Below are 20,154 nucleotides of genomic sequence, written 5' to 3'. Positions count from 1 at the left end.
CTAGTGACGAAATCGAGCGATCGAAATTCAAAAATCGCCCCTAGGTGTCAATTGTCACCGTGGAGAAATAAGCGCCAGATTTATGGTCGGTATAATGCAGTGAACTAAAGTGGAAGTGTGTAGCTATAATTCGTTTTTTTAGCATTATAAAAAAAGGTAAACAATATTGACGTGTCTTTATATTGAAAAACACTTTTGAAAAATAAGTTACCTACGGCAAATATGTAACAATTATGAATCATATACGATTACCAACATTCTTTCGCTTCCATAAGTAATAGTAACTTATTAAAAAAAAAGCGTTTTTCAATTAAAAGACACGTCAAGATCGCGTAGTCTTTTTCTAATGCTAAACATACGAACTAGATTAATTATTAATAGAATAATCATTCTTGAAACGCATTTAACCATTCATGTAAATAAATAAATAAATATTATAGGACATTTTACACAAATTGACTAAGCCCCACGGTAAGCTCAAGAAAGCTTGTGTTGTGGGTACTCAGACAACGATATATATAATACCTATATAAATACTTAAATACATAGAAAACAACCATGACTCAGGAACAAATATCTGTATCATCATACAAATAAATGCCCTTACCAGGATTCGAACCCGGGACCATCGGCTTCATAGGCAGGGTCACTACCCACTAGGCCAGTCCGGTCATCAACACCCACCATTCTCTTGTGAAGTCCAGCTGTGGCCTTTTAGGCTTTAGTAAAGTGATAGCCGGACGTCATGCTCTATGATCACACTTTCGAAATTGGCGAAATCATCATACATTTGATGGAAGCCATTTTTTAAGGAGAAGTCTGTCGACCTGTCGGACATTCGGTACAGCCGTGTGTCCAACTGTCCACCTATTAGCAGTTGGAATTGACAAGTAGCGTGACCGCAAATTGTATGTTTCCGCGGCTCTTTCAACAGTCAGGTACAGTTCGATAAGATGTACAAATGGGGATGTCAGCTGCTCCCATTGGGAATTGGTACTGTTTGAGCTGTTCTGAAATTCTTTTCATATTTTATATTATTGTTAATAGGATTTCGGATTTCTTTAGAATGACTTATTTTTCTTTAGGATGACTCTCGCCACTCGGCTTTACCTACTGATTAATTTTTGCACATGGCAAAGATGAAAATCGTCGATGTACAAGTAGGTCCACGTCGACAAATTCCAAACGAATAGAAATAATGTATAATGTATCCCATCAAAAACATTACATGTAAAAAGATGCAAGTCTCGCAATGCAATTCTTCTACTACAAAAAAGTTTAGAGATGTTATGTGAAACCAAGTCGGTTATTTTAGTCAGTGCCAGGGGGTGTTAAACCGTATCAATAAGATATCTTTAATTTTTAATACGTATAATGACTTGGCCATCGCACGGCTGCATAATGACACAAGGATCATCGTTAACTAATAAAAATAATTAAACGTAACGCTAGCGCGCTAGTCGCATGCAGTTTGAGCATTATACATATTTACGATTACGGTACGAGTAAAGCATTATGTGCGATTGCCAAGTCATTATATGTATTAAAAATTAAAGATTTATTGATACGGTTTAACACCCCCTGGCACTGACTAAAATAACCGACTTGGTGTCACATAACATCTCAAAACTTTTTTGTAGTAGAAGAATTGCATTGCGAGACTTGCATCTTTTTACATGTAATGTTTTTGATGGGATCTCATCTCTTTTTGTAGGTAGTCCTTCTTTTCGGGTCACTTCTTGAACGTCAGCTACCACTTTTATCAAAGATCATATTCATACCCACCCCGCACTATACTCGTACTCATACCGTACCTATACAATACTCATGGCCATACCAAACTATACTTGTACTCATACAATACTCAATACCCAAGTACCCATCCTAAAACTCCCACACCATACCCGCACTCTTACCTATGCCATATTCATATCCCTACCATACTCATAGCCCTACCATACCTACTCGTACTATACACATATAATAACTACATATACACATCTTCATACTCACATCGTACATCACAGACCTTTGCTTTACCTACTATTTGTTGGAACTGCAACAGTAACTTTGTAATACCATATATTTATATGGGACTACAAACTTACTTATGCAGTTCTTAAACGTGACTGATATTGCAATATTTTTAGGTTTTCTATGGCTTGATAAGCTGAAAACTACTGATGTTTAAAATTTCAAGCGTGTGGGTATGCTAGAAGTACCTTAGAATTATGATGATCGTACGTGAGTGAGTGAGTGAGTGTGTCAGTGTCGAAACTAAGGAACTTGGACGTATAATAATTCTTAAACTACAAGTTCAAATTGAATGTTTTTGAGAATTTATGTAAAGCATGTTAAGCCCTATAATATGTCACTGAAAATTCAGGGTTCTAGCTTTAGCCAGCACGAAATTACAGGACATCGAAAAACGCCTGAATCGCTTCGGGAAAAGGATGGTACGGCCGTGCGTCTTTGTTTTGCTCGACTTGGCGGGGGCACTGCCGTGCCCCCAGATACCTATAGGCTAATAGCGTAGCTTGAAAAAGGTACCTAAATAGTTGGACGCAGTTCAGCGAAAAGGATCCATCCTCTAAAATTTGTCATTTAAATGAATGACTTTTCCGTTCGACAGAAAGTTCAAATTTTACTAACAGATTTTTGTGGATTGGATCCTTTTCCCTAAACTACGTCCAGTTTAGATCGCGATCGTAGAGCTAAAACGGCACTAAAGTGTCATTCTATGGACCTTGCTGCCTATGTAAACAAAAGTCACTAAAGTAAAGTAAATTCATCATTCAGAGACAATTTCAATATGGCGGTTTGTTTACATAGTTAGCAAGTTCCATAGAATGACACTTTACCTTTTGACTTGACATAGTGTGGGAGTACCACGAAAAAGTTATATTTTAATTAGAAAGTAAACGTTTCTGGTGACGCTTCCACACTTTGTCATTGAATAGTCTATAGGTACAGAGTTACCTTGGTCCGATTCTATTATCTTGAGAAAATCTTATTTATAAAGACATTTTTATATTTTTTCACTTGACTATTGTATTGGCAGTAAGTACCATTTGGTCCCAAGGACGTGGTTTTAAAAAGAAAACTGGTTAAAAACAACCAGTATCCTGACCAATATAACTTTGCTGCCCGCCAAATTAAACCCACGAATTAGTTTTACGCAAATCCGTAGCCACATCCATAATTCGACGGCAAAATTTAAGTGGTATTTTGAAATGAACTGCTTCGTATGTCGAACGCTTGTCAAGTCACTCAAAATAAAGCCAGTAATGGCCGGTATAATGTGAACTCCAAATACGAATATTTAGTACCGAAGTCAAGATCAACATTTAAAATGGGTTTGAGGCAACTGATTGGTCAATGAGAATACAAACGCCAGGTTTGAGGCTGTATTTTGGTTATGTTTGTTGCTATTTTTGTATGGGGATAAAAGTAATGTGTATGTCGCGGGTTCGTTGAACTGTTTGGTTGATGTGAAGTTGAGGTTTTTTTCTTTAAAAACAAACATTTATGGATCCTTAGTTGGGTAAAGATTCTACTCAACTTTTGATCTCATGGCTCTTAAAGAAGACGAATTCTGACTGTGAGGTATTAAAGTTTATAATAAATTTCTAGGTCTTTTTATAGTCGTAAATATTCAATTGCTTATCCTAGGTCTTCTCCATCGATAGTCACCGTTTCTGGTATAGCGATGGCGTATAAGTAAATAGGTATTCGATGACATAAGATAATCTCAATCGGGTATACTGAAATACTAAACAGTTATACACAATATACCATTAAACTATGTATCATAAAGAATCCCAAGTAGGCAGGCTACAACAAATACCTAAGTATTGCCAGTGCCACAAACCAATAAAGAATTGTATGTAAGAACACTATCAAAATAACGAAACCCTATTGGCCGACGAAAATCTACCTGGCATTCTAAACACCCATTGCTCAAATCTAAATAAAAAAAAAGAGCCCAATGTTGCCAGAAAATGGCGCTAGCGTCAACAGATACGTAAAATTAGTACGCGCTAAATGTAGTTCCATTTTCGGCCACACGATCAGATAACTTTGTGTTGCATACTTAGAAGTTTTATTTCAAGAATGCGTGTATTTTTATCAAAATGCAACCATAAATAAAGAAAAATAAGGTCTAAGTTTGATTGGGAGGTAGATTCGACGCTGGCGCACCGCCGAGAGGGCCCGAAATTAACCGAAATCGTCCGAAAATAGCCGAAGCCGCCGAAAGAGTAACCATGACCTTACCCGCGTGTTCTTGACTTGAGTGTGGTGTGTTTGTGTGTGTGAGCAATTCGGGCACTTTGAGTGCTCGTTTTTTTGTCGGCAAAGAATACTCTTCACAGTACGTTCACTCAGAAGTTTCATATTTTTAGGGACTCGATGTCCCTATCATTTTTATGAACCTCATCTAAATTTATATCTTATCTCATATTATTGTCGGGTCCGGGCCGACGCAACCCGACACTTCATTTTCCAAGACAGGTGACCGGTGATCACGTGATGCTTTCTATAGAAAACGAAGTGTCGTATGCCTCGGCCCGGACCCGGGCCGTTCTAACGTGAGTCATCATAAAATCGTGGATGATATCGTCCGCAGGCATCCGGTCGCAGTCCAGGGGCATTTTTGGAGAATTCTCAGGGATTCTCAGGATTTTAGGGTGATGTCTGATGTCCAAACTTTTGTCAGGAATGTCAGGATATTCCAATTTTTCATATGCCAACCTATCTCATTTTATTTCCCTTGTCGCGTCTATACACTTATTCCTCGCGCAATTGGGATACTTTTTGTCGACTGCACACTCACACATACGTGCCGCTGTGTGCATTTGTGTATTTTTCGCGCTTTGGGCAATGCACTCTGGCGCACAATGCCACTGACCTTGGGCAATGCAGCTGCGTGCGCCGTTTCGTAAAAAGTAATTTGATTTTTGACTGGATTTCGATTTGAAAAGTTTCAGAACGCTTTCGAAACTTTTGAAAAATTTATTACCTAACTAAAACATTACAGATGTCATATATTTTTTATATAATTATTTATTTAAGTACTTATTCTCTGGCAAAGTGGGGAAATGTCACATTATAGTATCATAATATTTTACTTCCCTTATTCTTTAGTATAAATCTATTTCAGTTTATAATTTATATATCAACTAGTTGAAGAACACAAATCAAATCCAAATATTTAAGAAATTATTTGATTTGTTCCCCAAATTGTATCGAAAAATTTTCCGACTAACTTTTTTCTTACACAAAAAAAGACCATGCTAGTGATTCATTAAATAAATATTAGACCGAAGACCTTGAAAAAGTGAATGGGGCCTTTTAATAGGCTTTTGAACCTTCATGGAACACATTTTCATTATATGATGAATACTGCTATCATCACTCTTAACTAATTTATTTGACGACCTGTCTCTGCTGGCCTGCCCTGTATTTTTGGCACTTTCGCCGTATCCACCGCCTTCAAAGGCAGACTCACTACCCAGAAAAGTGTCATTCTATGGAACTTGCTAACTATGTAAACAAACCGCCATATTGAAATTGTCTCTGAACGATGAATTTACTACTGACTTTTGTTTACATAGTTAGCAAGTTCCATAGAATGACACTTTACTGGGTAGTAAGTCTGCCTATGAAGGCGGTGGATACGGCCAAAGTGCCAAAACACACACACACACACACACACACACACACACACACACACACACACACACACACACACACACACACATACACGATATATGGGTGTACATATTTTTGACACTATGTCCGTGTCGAAATTCAGCTTGACTGTACAAATTTGACTAGCCGGACTGTAAATTGATACCATGCAACTTTGTAGTTCAAAAGTAATTAACATTTAACTCTACATTTTTGCGCACAAAAAAGAGAACGCCAGCGAATTAGTCGGTTTTCAACGAAAATGCCCAGTCAAACTAATGTCTGCGGCGCATGCGACCATGTTTATTTTTAAAATATGGCTGTTTGTGGCTGAAAATGCAGTCAATCTAGCGTTAGGGAGTTTTGAAATATTAAGGTCGAGTAGGTATCTAATTTAATTTTTAGAGAACTTTGAATTAGAGGTTGACGATTTTAAAATTAACGGGGAAAATTGCTCAATATAGGTATTAGAGTCTGGCTACTGAAATATTACACAAATTTTTGGCGGGAAATTCAAAAAATCTTGGGCTGGTCACACTTTGTGTAGTAGGAATTATAGTTTTGATACTAGAAAACATTTTTGATTTTCTGTGCACACGTAAGGTACCTAAGGAAATAAGTTAAATATACGTTTACGTGCACTCAAAGCCAGTTCACATAATTTCTACCACTATTTAAAGTACAGTCAACGACAAACACATATGTTTACGTTCCAATGTTTACATTTTATTGATATTTTACAGAACTTCTAGTTTATCCGTTTCTTTACACACTTGTCCTGTTTATGAGATTCAGGCTTAATAAATTGACGAACATAATCATAGTAATAGGCAAATGTTAGAACTAGTACATAAAGTATCAAAATATTAATAGAGCACCAACCTACCAAATTGTTTACGACTTGTAAACATTGCAGTTTTTCGTTATACAACGCTTCACGTCGACTTCGCATATTGTCGTAATTATTTACGAGCTTAAATAATTGTTTGCGGACCTCACTCGGTATATAATAGATAGTGATTATTAATATTAATTAAAATAAACGCCTTATAAACTGCGAATAATTTGAATGAATGACATAAATTGACAGCAGACTTTTAACTTTTTTTAAATCATAGACAATTAGTGATACAACAAGGAAATATCTGTCAACAAAATTTGGCTAGCCAGACTCTACTTATTTTGCTGCCAGCTAAGCTATGAAAATAATGGACCTGAGTAGGTATCTTGATGTCTTGTCATTCTAAAGGGGCCTACAGATTACCAGTTCGCCGGACGATATCAGCCTGTGAGTTGTTCGGAGCTGTCAAATTTTGCGTTTAACTTAGGTACAGGCCGATATCGTCCGGCGAACTGGCAATCAGTGGGCCCCTTAAGGTTAGCTCATGTGGTACGTACCAGCGCTTATAAAATTAAATTAAATTGATATTAAGTTTACCACAAGGTAAGGTAAGGTAGTGGAATAACAAGTCAAATCAACAATTAGGCAGGGACCGTTACCGGTATAATTAAAAATCAGAATATCTCATAGCTTTCACATTATTTCTTTGATATTAGGTATTTAGGTAAGGATAATGATTGATCAGATTAGCTAAATCAAGTACAAAAATAAAACAACCAAGATACCGAAATTTAATACCGGTTAATTTATATGAAAAATATACCGGTATTCGGTCCCTGCTATTAGGTATACTGAGTTGTTATGTTGCGTTAGAAAGTACTTCGCAGAAGCAGAAGTAAGCCTGTGGTTCACCACCTCAATGGTATCAATAGGGTACCTACTTCCCGTTGACCTACAACTATGAAATTTGGTAAGTAATATCGTCTTATCTTATCGTCTACACTACAAGTAAAGTAAGTAGTATCTGAACCATGTAGTAGCAAAACCATGTTATACCCATATAACCATTCCAGTCGCAGAATCACAAAGTGGTAACTAAATGTCAGATGTGTCGTAACAGAGTCCACACAATGTGTCTAGAATTGTTTCGAAACAAAGTGTCGTCGCCGTGTCTACACTTTTCCGTAACAAGGTGTCGACACATTTGTGTGCACTTTGCGTGCGGTTTGCGACTAAATCTGACAGCAAATTTGTGACAGCAAATGTCAATATAAAATACCTCTTGATAACCAAGGTTTGTCAAACTACTATTAGTGTCTCGTGTGCTCGTAATTCTAGTAAGTCATCATGGGCAATGCAAATGATAATAATCGACCGAAACCATATAAACACCCAACACCCGTCAACCTTTTACAGAAAAGTTTTTAAAGAAATTCAATAAGCTACTTAGGTCAGGCAACGAATGCTCCAAAAGTTGTAGAGGGAAATGCTCGGAACACAATTTTTGACTCTGTAACTCGGTTTGACAAGTTAGGAGGTGAACATATCAAAAGTCCCCGGCCGTAACCCTTGAGCGGGGGGGAGAGAGGGGGCTTTGAAGGTCCCATTTTCCCGTTTTTCGATTATATCTCGGAAACTATGCATCTCAGCGACATGGCCACTTATACAAAATGAAAGTTAATTTAATTTGTTACAAGTTTATTCAATCAATTTTTTCGATATGTTGAATAGTTTTTGAGATATCCGCTCTTGAAAGTTTATTTAGGGCTCTCAATTTTATCTTGATATATCTATATCAGTGAAGGTGCTAGGCCGTGTTTGGTATCGTTTTCGTATAAATCTGGGGTGCTGAATCCATTTAAGATATCACATTGACACCATTCCACAAAATAAAAATAAATCTTTTCAGGGTTCCGTACCTCAAAAGGAAAAAACGGAACCCTTATAGGATCACTCGTGCGTCTGTATGTATGTCCGTCTGAATACACAAAATAGTTCTTTACCTATAGATGACAGGAAAACCTATTAGAAATGTGCAGTCAAACGCGAGTCGGACTTAATGTACGGAACCCTTAACGCGAGTCCGACTCGCACTTGGCCGGTTTTTTTGAAACTCTTCTTGACGCTTAACCGCTGAACCGATTTCGTTGAAATTTGGTATAGAAATAATTTGCGTCCCGGAACAGGACATAGGATAGATCTTATAACCAAAATCATCTTTTGAAGGTGTGAAAAGTGGCGTAGAAATTTGTACGGGAAATCAATAACCGCTGAACCGATTTATATGAAATTTGGGATGGTCTACATCTTTGATTTAGTTAAAAATGATGAAAAAACATGACTTCAAACCTAAACTTAAACAGTATTAACTTCAAGAAGTCAATTCTGAATTCCCCCCTACACCTCATTTCACACCTTTAAAGGATGATTTTTGAGATAACTTATTATATCCTGTCTCGGGACTCAAAATATATGTGTACCTACCAAATTTAAATTAAAACTGTTCAGCAGTTTAAGCGTGAAGAGGAGTTTAAAAGAAAGTATTTTAATAAGTTTATATGTTTTTACTTCGGAATGGTGTCAATGTGATACCTTAACTAAATTTGGTACTGCGAATTTATACGAAAACGATACCAAACATGGCCTCGTAGCTTTACTGTTGTAGAAGTCAAAATAAAATTGAGAGCCCTAAATTCTTATTACTTGGCCAAACTTGTGTAGAAGGAAAAGGTAAAATAAAAGTCTTCGGCAGGAATATAAGACACAAATATATATTTTTTTTGCGTTACTATTTCATTCATCAAATATAAACATACCTTGATTATACTATTCTAGTGAGATCCTCATAGATAAACAAAAACATTTACTTAAAAAATTACAAGGTCGAAATGTCACGGAACTTGTGAGAGTAATATGTGAAAAATATAAACTTTTATGACAAAAAAAATCTGGACACAATTTAAGAATCACCCAATTGCGTCGAGGAATCATCTGTATTTTTGCTTGTTTCATTACCTCCTCGCTTCTTTTTTGTCCTTTGTATTCTGTAGCAATTTGTTAGATCTGAAAATAAAGATAACTTGCGTCGTCACGGATATCGATTTATAGGTTTTAGGGAGTGCAGAATTCGAAAACGATGATCATTTTATAATCCAAGATGGCGGCTACGTATTTTGTCATAAAAGTGGAATCCAAAATAGTCATCATTTTCGAAATCTGCGCCCCCTAAAACCTATAAAACGACATCCATGACGACTTTTATGACATAGTGCATGGCCGCCATCTTGGAATCCAAAATAGTCATCCTTTTCGAAATCTGCGCCCCCTAAAACCTATAAAACGATATCCATGACGACTTTTATGACATAGTGCATTGCCGCCATTTTTAAATTGAAAATGTTATCATTTTCGAAATCTGCGCCCCCCCAAAACCTATAAAACGACACCCATGACGACTTTTATGACATAGTGCATGGCCGCCATTTTGGATTCCAAAATGGTCATCATTTTCGAAAGCGGGGCCCCCTAAAACCTATAAAACGATATCCATGACGACTTTTATGACATAGTGCATTGCCGCCATTTTCAAATTGAAAATGTTATCATTTTCGAAATCTGCGCCCCCCCAAAACCTATAAAACGACACCCATGACGACTTTTATGACATAGTGCATGGCCGCCATTTTGGATTCCAAAATGGTCATCATTTTCGAAAGCGGGGCCCCCTAAAACCTATAAAACGACATCCATGACGACTTTTATGACACAGTGCATGGCCGCCATTTCGGATTCCAAAATGGTCATTATTTTCGAAATCGGCACTCCCTAAAACCTATACATATATCGACACCCATCTCGACTTTTATGACAAAGTGTTTTGCTACCATCTGCATGCAAGACATTTCTATTATTTTTACGTACAAAAATGGCCCCCTGTCAACTTTCAATCGAGATTTAATCGATAATTTATTCGATTAATATTCAGATTAATTCAATTTCAATCTATGTTAGGTCGACTAAACTAATCGCGATTAAAATTTGAGAATTAACTTTTTTTATTCCATTAATTAGTCGAATAAACAGTTAATCGATTAATGCCCATCTCTGACCACGGCATTTTTACACTTTGAGAATATCTGAAAACAAATCAACACAAGGAGCCATTTTGCAAATCCAGTAACATACCAGTAACTTTGTTATTACTTTTGACAGCGCGTGTCATGTGTCAACACAGAGTCGACACAAAGTCGAAACATTGCAACTACTTTGTGACTGCAATATTTCTCAGCCTTAAACCATATTTATACATCATAATTAACAAGTTTCGTAGTATGTAAAGCGTTATTTCTGTTATTTAAGTATAGTATACGCATCGAAGTACTAAAAATGCTTCAAATAATATAGTTATGAACACAGGCACTGAGAAGTAAACAATTTCATTTCCGGCTAAACTAAAACAATGTGGTGGCGCGTTGATTATATTACACTTAGTTTATCAAATCACTCGAGCAGTTTAATTCCCCATAATAATTTAAGTCCTATTGTAATATAAATGCAAACAATATATAATTACGTCTTGTAATCCGTTTTAGAGATGGCGTATTAATGTCACTTATTTTTATTTAAGTATTTTTCCATCTGACAGTTTCCATTTGACAGGAACAAAATGAACGAATGAACGAATGATTTTGGCATAAAGTAGTCGCAAACCCGAAACAATGTGTGCACACGGCGACCACACTTTATGTCACTTTGTGTCATGTGTCGACCCTTCCCCATTTCTGGTAGGTAACTGTGTCGACACGGCGACGACTCTGCGACTGGAATTGTGACCGAAACAGACGGTGTCGACACAAGATGTGTCAACACCGCGTCGTAACGGCGACTGGAAATGGTTGTATGGGTACAGTCAGCAATATTATCGACTTAGCACCTTTGCATACTAACTTCTATGGGGGGGGGGTCACTTTTCTTTGCAGCTGACTGTACAAACTGCAACACTCCTAACTGTACATGTACATGTACAGTACATCGGTGGACCTTATTACAAAAGGCATAAGGTCCACCGATATACAGTTGTGTCGCTTAACTTTAAACTCGGGTAAATCCATTCGACCATCTCAGCAAATGTCTATGCCTATTACCTTTTCCTAATACTATATTTAATATGTAGTTATACCTAATACTAACCTTTAGCTTTAAGTTTAATTTATTTGTTTTAATTTTACTGTCTGTTACTAACAACTATGAAGCCTGTGTTCTTCGAAATAAAGATATTTTATTATTTTATTTTACAGATGGATTTACCCGAGTTTGAAGTTAAGCGACACACCTGTATGTACATCGGTTAAGTGTGGTACACTTACTCACTTGAACTCTAAACTTTAAAAGTAGCTTGCCCTTATCGCGCTGTCCAGGCAATAAAAATTCCTAACCACAATTACGTACCACGCGATTCTGACGCCCTCTGCCAAAACGCTGGAATTCCATAGTTTTCTATAGGAGTGTACTTCCTTTTAGAATAAAAGCTATTCCCATGAGCTTTACACGCGACGGACCCCCGAATTGTACACATACTTGTAACTGTTTGGTTGAAAGTTTAAAAACCGGCCAAGTGCGAGTCGGACTCACGCGTGAAGGGTTCCGTACCATTACACAAAAAACGGCAAAAAAATCACGTTTGGTAGCCCCACTTAAATATTTATTTTATTTTGTTTTTAATATTTGCTGTTATAGCAGCAACAGAAATACATCATTTGTCAAAATTTCAATCACGGTTCATGAGTTACAGCCTGGTGACAGACAGACAGACAGACGGACGGACAGACGGACAGCGGAGTCTTAGTAATAGGGTCCCATTTTTACCCTTTAGGTACGGAACCCTAAAAATGAGGTCTATTTTTAGCTGGACTTCCATGGAAAAATTAACCTGGTAGCCAAGATGTTTAGAGATCGTTTGTAGGAATAGCAAGACACGTTCTTACGTTTCCGTGAAAATACGGTATTGTCTTGGGTCGTCCCATTCGTTTTTCGTCACGTTTTTAAATTGGTCCTATTCTGCTTTCGTCACGCATTCTACATTGAAAGCCACCGACGATTGTGACGAATGTAGAATGGGTAACGAAAGCAGAATAGGACTAATTTAAGAACTTGACAAAAAACGAATGGGACGACCCAAGAGTATGTATACCCAGAAAGGAACGTAATTAATAATATAAGTTCGTTTTTTTAGCATTAGGAAAAGACTACGCGATCTTGACGTGTCTTTTAATTGAAAAACGCCTTTTATAAATCTGTAACTATTACTTATGAAAGCAAAATAATGTAAATAATAGTTCTATAATAATATTAATAATATGATTCATAATTGTTACATATTTGCCGTGACTTACTTATTTTAGGGTTCCGTACCTCAAAAGGAAAAAACGGAACCCTTATATGATCACTCGTGCGTCTGTCTGTTTGTCCATCTGTCACAGCCTATTTTCTCGGAAACTTCTGGACCAATTGTTGAAATTTGGTACACATATGTAAATTAGTGACCCAAAGACGGACATCTAACGTAAACAAATGAATTTTATACTTTTGAGGGTGAAATAAAGTTTAAAAAAAAATGTTTTTCAAACTATATCGTGTTATACTCGTAAATCAAATTTTGATCAAATGAAAGAGCTCATTTTGAGAATTTAAAACAATTTTTTTTTTAAATTTATAATAAATAGGTTAGAAGTTAAGAAAATAGACAAAAAATTACCATACCCCCCTCATCTCCGAAACTACTGGCTCTGAAATTTTGAAAAAAAAATTACAAAATATAGATGGTCAAGCAAATCTTGTCAGTAGAAAAAGGTGCGAAATTCAAATTTTCTATGAGACGATAACCCTTCGCGCCTACATTTTTCAAATTTGCCGCCTTTTTCTACTGACAAGATCTGCTTGACCAAGTATAGTTCTTTACCTATAGGTAGATGACAGGAAAACCTATTACAAATGGGCAGTCATTAAGCGTGAGACCGGCTCGCACTTGGCCGGTTTTTTCAATAAAAAGACACGTCAAGATTGTTTACCTTGTTTTCTTGTTTAACTTATACTGTAATATCTGGAAGACCGAGCTTTGCTCGGAAAACATAAAAAAATTCAAAAATGCGCGTTTTGTCAGAGATAAGACCCATCAGCTAGATCGATTTTTCGCCTCCGAAAACCCGATGTAGTAAATTTCATCGAAATCGTTTAGAGCCATTTCGTCATAAATATACCTATATCTAATACCTTTAAACGAGCAATTCTTGTTTATTTATATAGGTATTTCGGGGATCTCGGAAACCGCTCTAACGATTTCGACGAAATTTGCTATATGGGGGTTTTCGGGGGTGATAAATTAATCTAGCCAGGTCTTATGGGAAAACGAGCATTTTTGAGTTTTTATATGTTTTCCAATTTTTTTTATATGTCTCCCAGATATTATACATTACACAAGAATAGCTCGTTTAAAGGTACAAGATTTATTGCCGTCATAACTATTACTTGCATGCATGTAGGTAAGTAAATCTTCTTGTTTTCTAACCACTAGCGAGTAACTTACCGTAAAAGATTTGCTATAAGATTATAATTATGAATTAAACAAAACATTAAGTATGAGTCCATATCACGGAATTATATTATACTTCCTGTTTTTGTGTAAAATGCAATTAATTAGAATAATGAAATCTATGTAGGTACGATTAAACAAAACATTAAGTATGAGTCCATATCACGGAATTATATTATACTTCCTGTTTTTGTGTAAAATGCAATTAATTAGAATAAATTAATCTTTGTACGATTGCATAATTTCGCACTTATACGCTACTAGGTACTTCAAAGTCGTATTGTGCCCATATATAATTCAAATAGCACATTAGGAGCATTACATCGTTACTGTGTAAGGGACGAATCCGAATGGACCCATTTTGTCGACTTTCCGAACCTGGTTCATTTTGGCTTGCCTTTTTATAGTGTTATATTGGTATCATCTTAAAGCTGCTTGTTTTCTTAATAAACTGTTTAATTTACTTTTACTTAATTTACTATAATACGCCAGTTGACAAAGTAATTCGGAATTAAAGCAAATATTTCGTAAGCGACTCGCATGCAAAATACGCCAATACTTTATCCTAAAGTGTCATTCTATGGAACTTGCAACTAAACAAAAGTCACTAGTAAATTCATTCATTCACAATTTCAATACATATTATATGTTTACATAGTTAGCAAGTTCCATAGAATGACACTTTAAACAAAGACATTGTTAAAAAAACTAGATCTATGAAAATATTACCGTTTTCATGGAATGCTCCATTAATATAAAGGATGACTCTAGAATGACACACTTCGTTTTCTATAACGGGTGATCGGTGATAGTTATCACCAGGTGATAACGTGATGCTTTCTATATAAAACTTAAGAGGAAGTGTCGGATGTCTTGGCCCGGACCCCGGACGGTTCTAGAGAGTCATCCTTAAGTACAATCAAGGTCAAGCACCAATCACGACGACATCATTTCGTTTTGACTCTCAGGCACATACAAATTTTAATCACAGAGGGTCTACCGCAAACCACGCTCGGCGTGTTGCCTCCCTGTCACACTTACGTACGAATTTACAAGTGCGACAGAGCAGAGGCGTATTTACAAATTTGGCGCCCCGGGCCATTTTGATTTGCCGCCCCCCTTCATCAGTGACGATAAAGTATTTTATTTAAGAAAAAAAATACCTGCAACAAGTACTACCTTTGGGGTGTGAAATAAAAAAAAACTAAACATTTACCATTTACTCACATAGGCATTTACTTAGGCGTTTTCCTAACTTCAGCATCCGTATATTTACAATTCAGTAGTAAAGGCATGCAACATATCTGAAAAGTCTCCTCTTGAAGCAAAACTCATAATTAAGAACTGGTTGAAAGATCTTAACTATATTCGAACTGAGATGCTGTTGAAGGTCATCACCTAATCCCTCACATGATAACCATCTCTGTAGCCTTACGCCTTACACACACTCGCACAAGTCGCACACACACACACACACATACACACGCACCATTTTTTCATTCCTTTTTTCTTTCTTTGAATTTCATAATTTCCTTAATAATTAGTTTATTAGATTAGTTTCTTCTTAACCTTTTGCTTACAAATTGAAAACTCGGCTGCCACGTCACAGGCATAGCCTAGTGTGGGGCAACAGGATATATATATTTATATATATATTGTCAACAAGGTTATTTCAAATAAATATTATTCTTCTTATTCTTATTCTTATTGTTTTCCCATGTACAAATTGGTTGACAAAATCATCAATAACGCTGTCGTAATTTAAAACGTTTGTCAGGTCAGCTTCTATATTAAGAAGAGCTAAGCTATTCAGGCGCTCTTCGCTGATAGTGGAACGTAGATAATTTTTTATTCTTTTGAGTGCAGAAAGGTGACTGTCACTAATGTCACTATTCTAGATACAGATTTATATGGGCCGTTTTTGTCACTCAATGACGATGCGACCTCGTTATATTTGCCTGATCTGATCGGTGACCGGTGGGTACTGCTGGGTTTTGGCCATTGAGAATCAAGGTGAGACATTGGCAGTCAGGCTGGATATAGCTAAGGAGTTCGGTCGGGTCTGGCATCGAGTCTGCTCGAGGGACTATGTTATACAAATGGATCGCTAGCTTTTTTTCCGGTAGACGCACATGAGCCGTATAGTAGACGGAAGCTGCTCCGATAGTGTGGACATTACCGCTGGCGTTGCACTAGGTTCTGTGCTGTCATTGCTGCATATCAATGATAATAATTGCTATGCAGACGACAGTAGTAGGGATACGTATTACACAGGCCGTACCATTATCCCTCATTCTGTGGCGCTGGAAAGTCATGAAAAGTATTGTATTTGTATCTGATATCGAGAGCACTCTATCTGTACTGAGTTTCGGCATGGGATCGAAACAATTTAGTGAGATTCAATACCACGAAGACACAAGATCCGCCCGTATGTATATAGTCAGATGGCCCAAGTAGCATGGAAGTGTCGGCAACATCAATATAGCAGCCAATTAAGAACTTAGAGTGATTTAAGGGACGTATAAGAGTGTCAGAAAAGATTTAAGCTGTATATAAGGTACTTTACAGACATTATACAGCTCAAGCTGTATAAAATCATTATAAAGGATTCTGCGGAAGCATGGGGTGCTTTATCAGAATATAAACAATCTACTATAAAACTAAAAGTGTTGTGAGAGACTACAAGCTAATTCTATCGTAAAAGCTGTATACAGGCTGTATTGTAGTATCACTTGGCACTTTTAGCTGTACAAAAGTATCTGTCAACTCCGTTTTAAAACATTAAGTGTTGTGAAACACTACAAGCTAATTTTATCGTAAAAGCTGTATACAGGCTGTATTGTAGTATCACTTGGCACTTGTAGCTGTACAAATGTATCTGTCAACCCCGTTTTAAAGCTATTTCTTATGGCGTAATCTTACTCTCCTATAAGAATAGTACTTATAACTTCTGTCTGTAAGGGTATTATAAAACCAAATGAATAAATGGCAGCTATAGTACAGCTTTTTTCTGTATTACTGATAGAGTCGCTTATAACAATCTTTTGGCGTAATTTTACACTCGTATAAGTATAGTAGTGTAATGATTTCTGAAAATAAGTGTATTATAAAACTAAAGGAATATATGACAGTTACAGTCTTCTTCTTCCTCGCGTTATCCCGGCATTTCGCCACGGCTCATGAGAGCCTGGGGTCCGCTTGACAACTAATCCCATGATTTGACGTAGGCACTAGTTTTAGTTTTTTAGTTTTTACGAATGTTTTTAATGAATGACAGTTACAGTACAGGTTTTTTATTTGTTATACGGATCTCTAAAGAGAATTATAACTTATGTACGGAGAACCGAAATACAGCCAAACGAATACAAATATTCTATTATAAAGCTGTTTTAATTACAAAAGCTGTAAAAGACACTCCATTTATTACACAGCACAGCTACTAAGATTATAATGCTCTCCAACTATCCTGTAGGCTGTTTAAAAACTGTCGCCATTTTACAATAAAAAAAAACGTATTTGTAAATATAATTAAAGAAATACTTGCAAATATTTAGCAGACTAACGCCGTGTTATGATTACCAGCTAAAATAAATTGTTTAGCCTTATAATTAATATTTATAAATATTTTTGATACTCTAACCTTAAAAACAAACAGTAACTTTACCGATTTTTAATATTTTCCTTATGGTTTCTCTTTGTTATTTTGCAGGCGTGTAAATATTTTGCCAGAAAAGATACACAGGTTCACAATAAATAATAATTCGCACTTACCAATAATGTAAAATTCCATTCAAGTCCTGTATAATATTTACTTTTACTTTTACCATCCACTATAACACTTTAATGTCGCCGTTACTATATTACGAAAGAACAAGATTAAGACATTTTAGTTTCTTAAATGATTATTATTCTCTTGTAATTCTTTCTGATAACTCATTTAAAACTTATATTCTTATATCGTACTTATAAGAGATTATCTGTAGTGTTAAGGTTTCCTGTTACACCGAAATATAGCTGTAATGCAGCTATTATGCAGCTTATGTATTGCTTATACAGCTACTCTACAGCTCTAATAACGCCAAAGGCTGTATAATTTGGGCCCTTTTTTACTTATAAGGGCTGTATAAGCGCTTATACAGCCTTTGTACAGCCTAACTGTACAGCTTATAGTATACAAATAAACTTTAATACAGCTTATATACAGCTTGCAATGCTACTTGGGGGGTCACAAATAATGTTAGGTACGTAAGTGAAAACGCGAGCGGAGCGAGCGCGAAATTTTTTTGAGAAAATAGTAGGTAAATTTTTAGGGTTCCGTACTTCAAAAGGAAAAAAACGGAACCCATATAAGATCACTTTGTTGTCCGTCCGGCCATCTGTCTGTCTCAATATAAAGGGTCTTGACATGACAGAGGGCGGCAAAATCGACAAGGCTTGTTATTTAAATTTTACAAATAAATAGGGGAGCGACAAAATTCTGGTCGACCCTATCTGAACAGCAAATAAAATATTTTTTGACCCAAATTTGCCGCCCCCTAAAATCTGCCGCCCTAGGCTTCAGCCTACTCAGCCTAGTGGTAAATCCGGCACTGCGCCGTACTAATATGTACTTCTTGAACGAAAATGTTACTTAATTTAGGTACTTGTTGGTAGATATTTTTAGGAATTGGTGGGGTTTGAAGCGTTCGTTTGTTTATTAATTTAAATGTCAATTAAAATATAATAAAAAATATAGCTAAGCCGCAGGGGGGCGGCGAAGCCGCCCCCTTGCGGCCTGCCGCCCCGGGCCATGGCCCCCTTGGCCCTAGGGTAAATACGCCCCTGCGACAGAGAGGCAACACGTCGAACGTGGCTCGCGGTACGCCCTCAGATATCGAAATAGATCTGAATTAGTTATGGATCGGATCTGTCAGTGCCAAAACTGACATTTCTTCGACCGAAAATGTCACAATTGACACTGACAGATCAGATCCATAACTAATCCAGATCTGATTCATAACCAGTTATTAAAATTAGAATACGCTTGTCTACCGATGTTTCTGCTACAAATCTGGAAACCGCTGCTACGCTACGGGCTACGGTGTAGCGCTAAAGTATCATTCTAAGGAACTTGCTAACTATGTAAACAAACCGCCATATTGAAACTGTAAAAAATGATGAATTTACTAGGGACTTTTGTTTACATAGTTAGCAAGTTCCATAGAATGACAACGTGTGCAGTGGAGCAGTGATTTAGAATTTTATTGGATATCTTACTTAGCAAATAGATTCGGATACTGATGTTTGCAGTCTGCCGTCTAAAGTTATCCGAAATTCGGAAATGTCTATATGGAAAAAAATTGGAAACTTCTCATATTTTTGTATAGGAATCGAAAATTACATTTCCATAGTGAAACTTTACCTGGTTCCCTGTGAATTTTTTTTGGAACTTTTTCATTTGGGATTATTCTATAGAACTTTTACAATTTTTTTTAAACTTTTCGCAACTTTCACAACATTGGTAGGATCAAGCTCTCTGACATACTTTGCTGTGACAGAATGTAACAGTGCCACCACAAACGAAGAATTCACACATTGTAAAAAAACTGCTGAATTAGCTCAGATAAAATTCAAAATTCAATTCAAATTGTTTTTTTTGTCCAATTCTTTCTTTTTGATTTCATGTACAGTCGCCATCAGATATATCGGAGCGGCCAAGGTGCTCACAAATATCGGAACACGCCTCTATTGTCAGGGCGTTAGAGCGCGTGTTCAGATATTGTGAACACCTTGGCCGCTCCGATATATCTGATGGCGACTGTACTATGTTGTGGCGTTAAAATAAATGTATTTCTTCTTTACTTCTTAAATTGGACTATTGCCTAGTCGTCCAAAAAAGCTACCAGCTATCTAAATTAAGCCTACCCAACATCGTTTTTTGTTGATTACAGGTGTTAATAGGTACCTATTATATTTTTTATAGAAAAAAAATTCACTATCCTTTTCTCTTTCTTTCCAGTTCAGGTAAATTATGAGGCGACCTCTTTATTTTCTA

Source organism: Cydia splendana, chromosome 21 (assembly GCF_910591565.1).
Source record: "Cydia splendana chromosome 21, ilCydSple1.2, whole genome shotgun sequence".
NCBI classification, from domain to species: Eukaryota; Metazoa; Arthropoda; class Insecta; order Lepidoptera; family Tortricidae; genus Cydia; species Cydia splendana.
The sequence above is the reverse complement of the archived record's forward strand: the minus strand, read 5'-3'. Positions refer to the sequence as shown.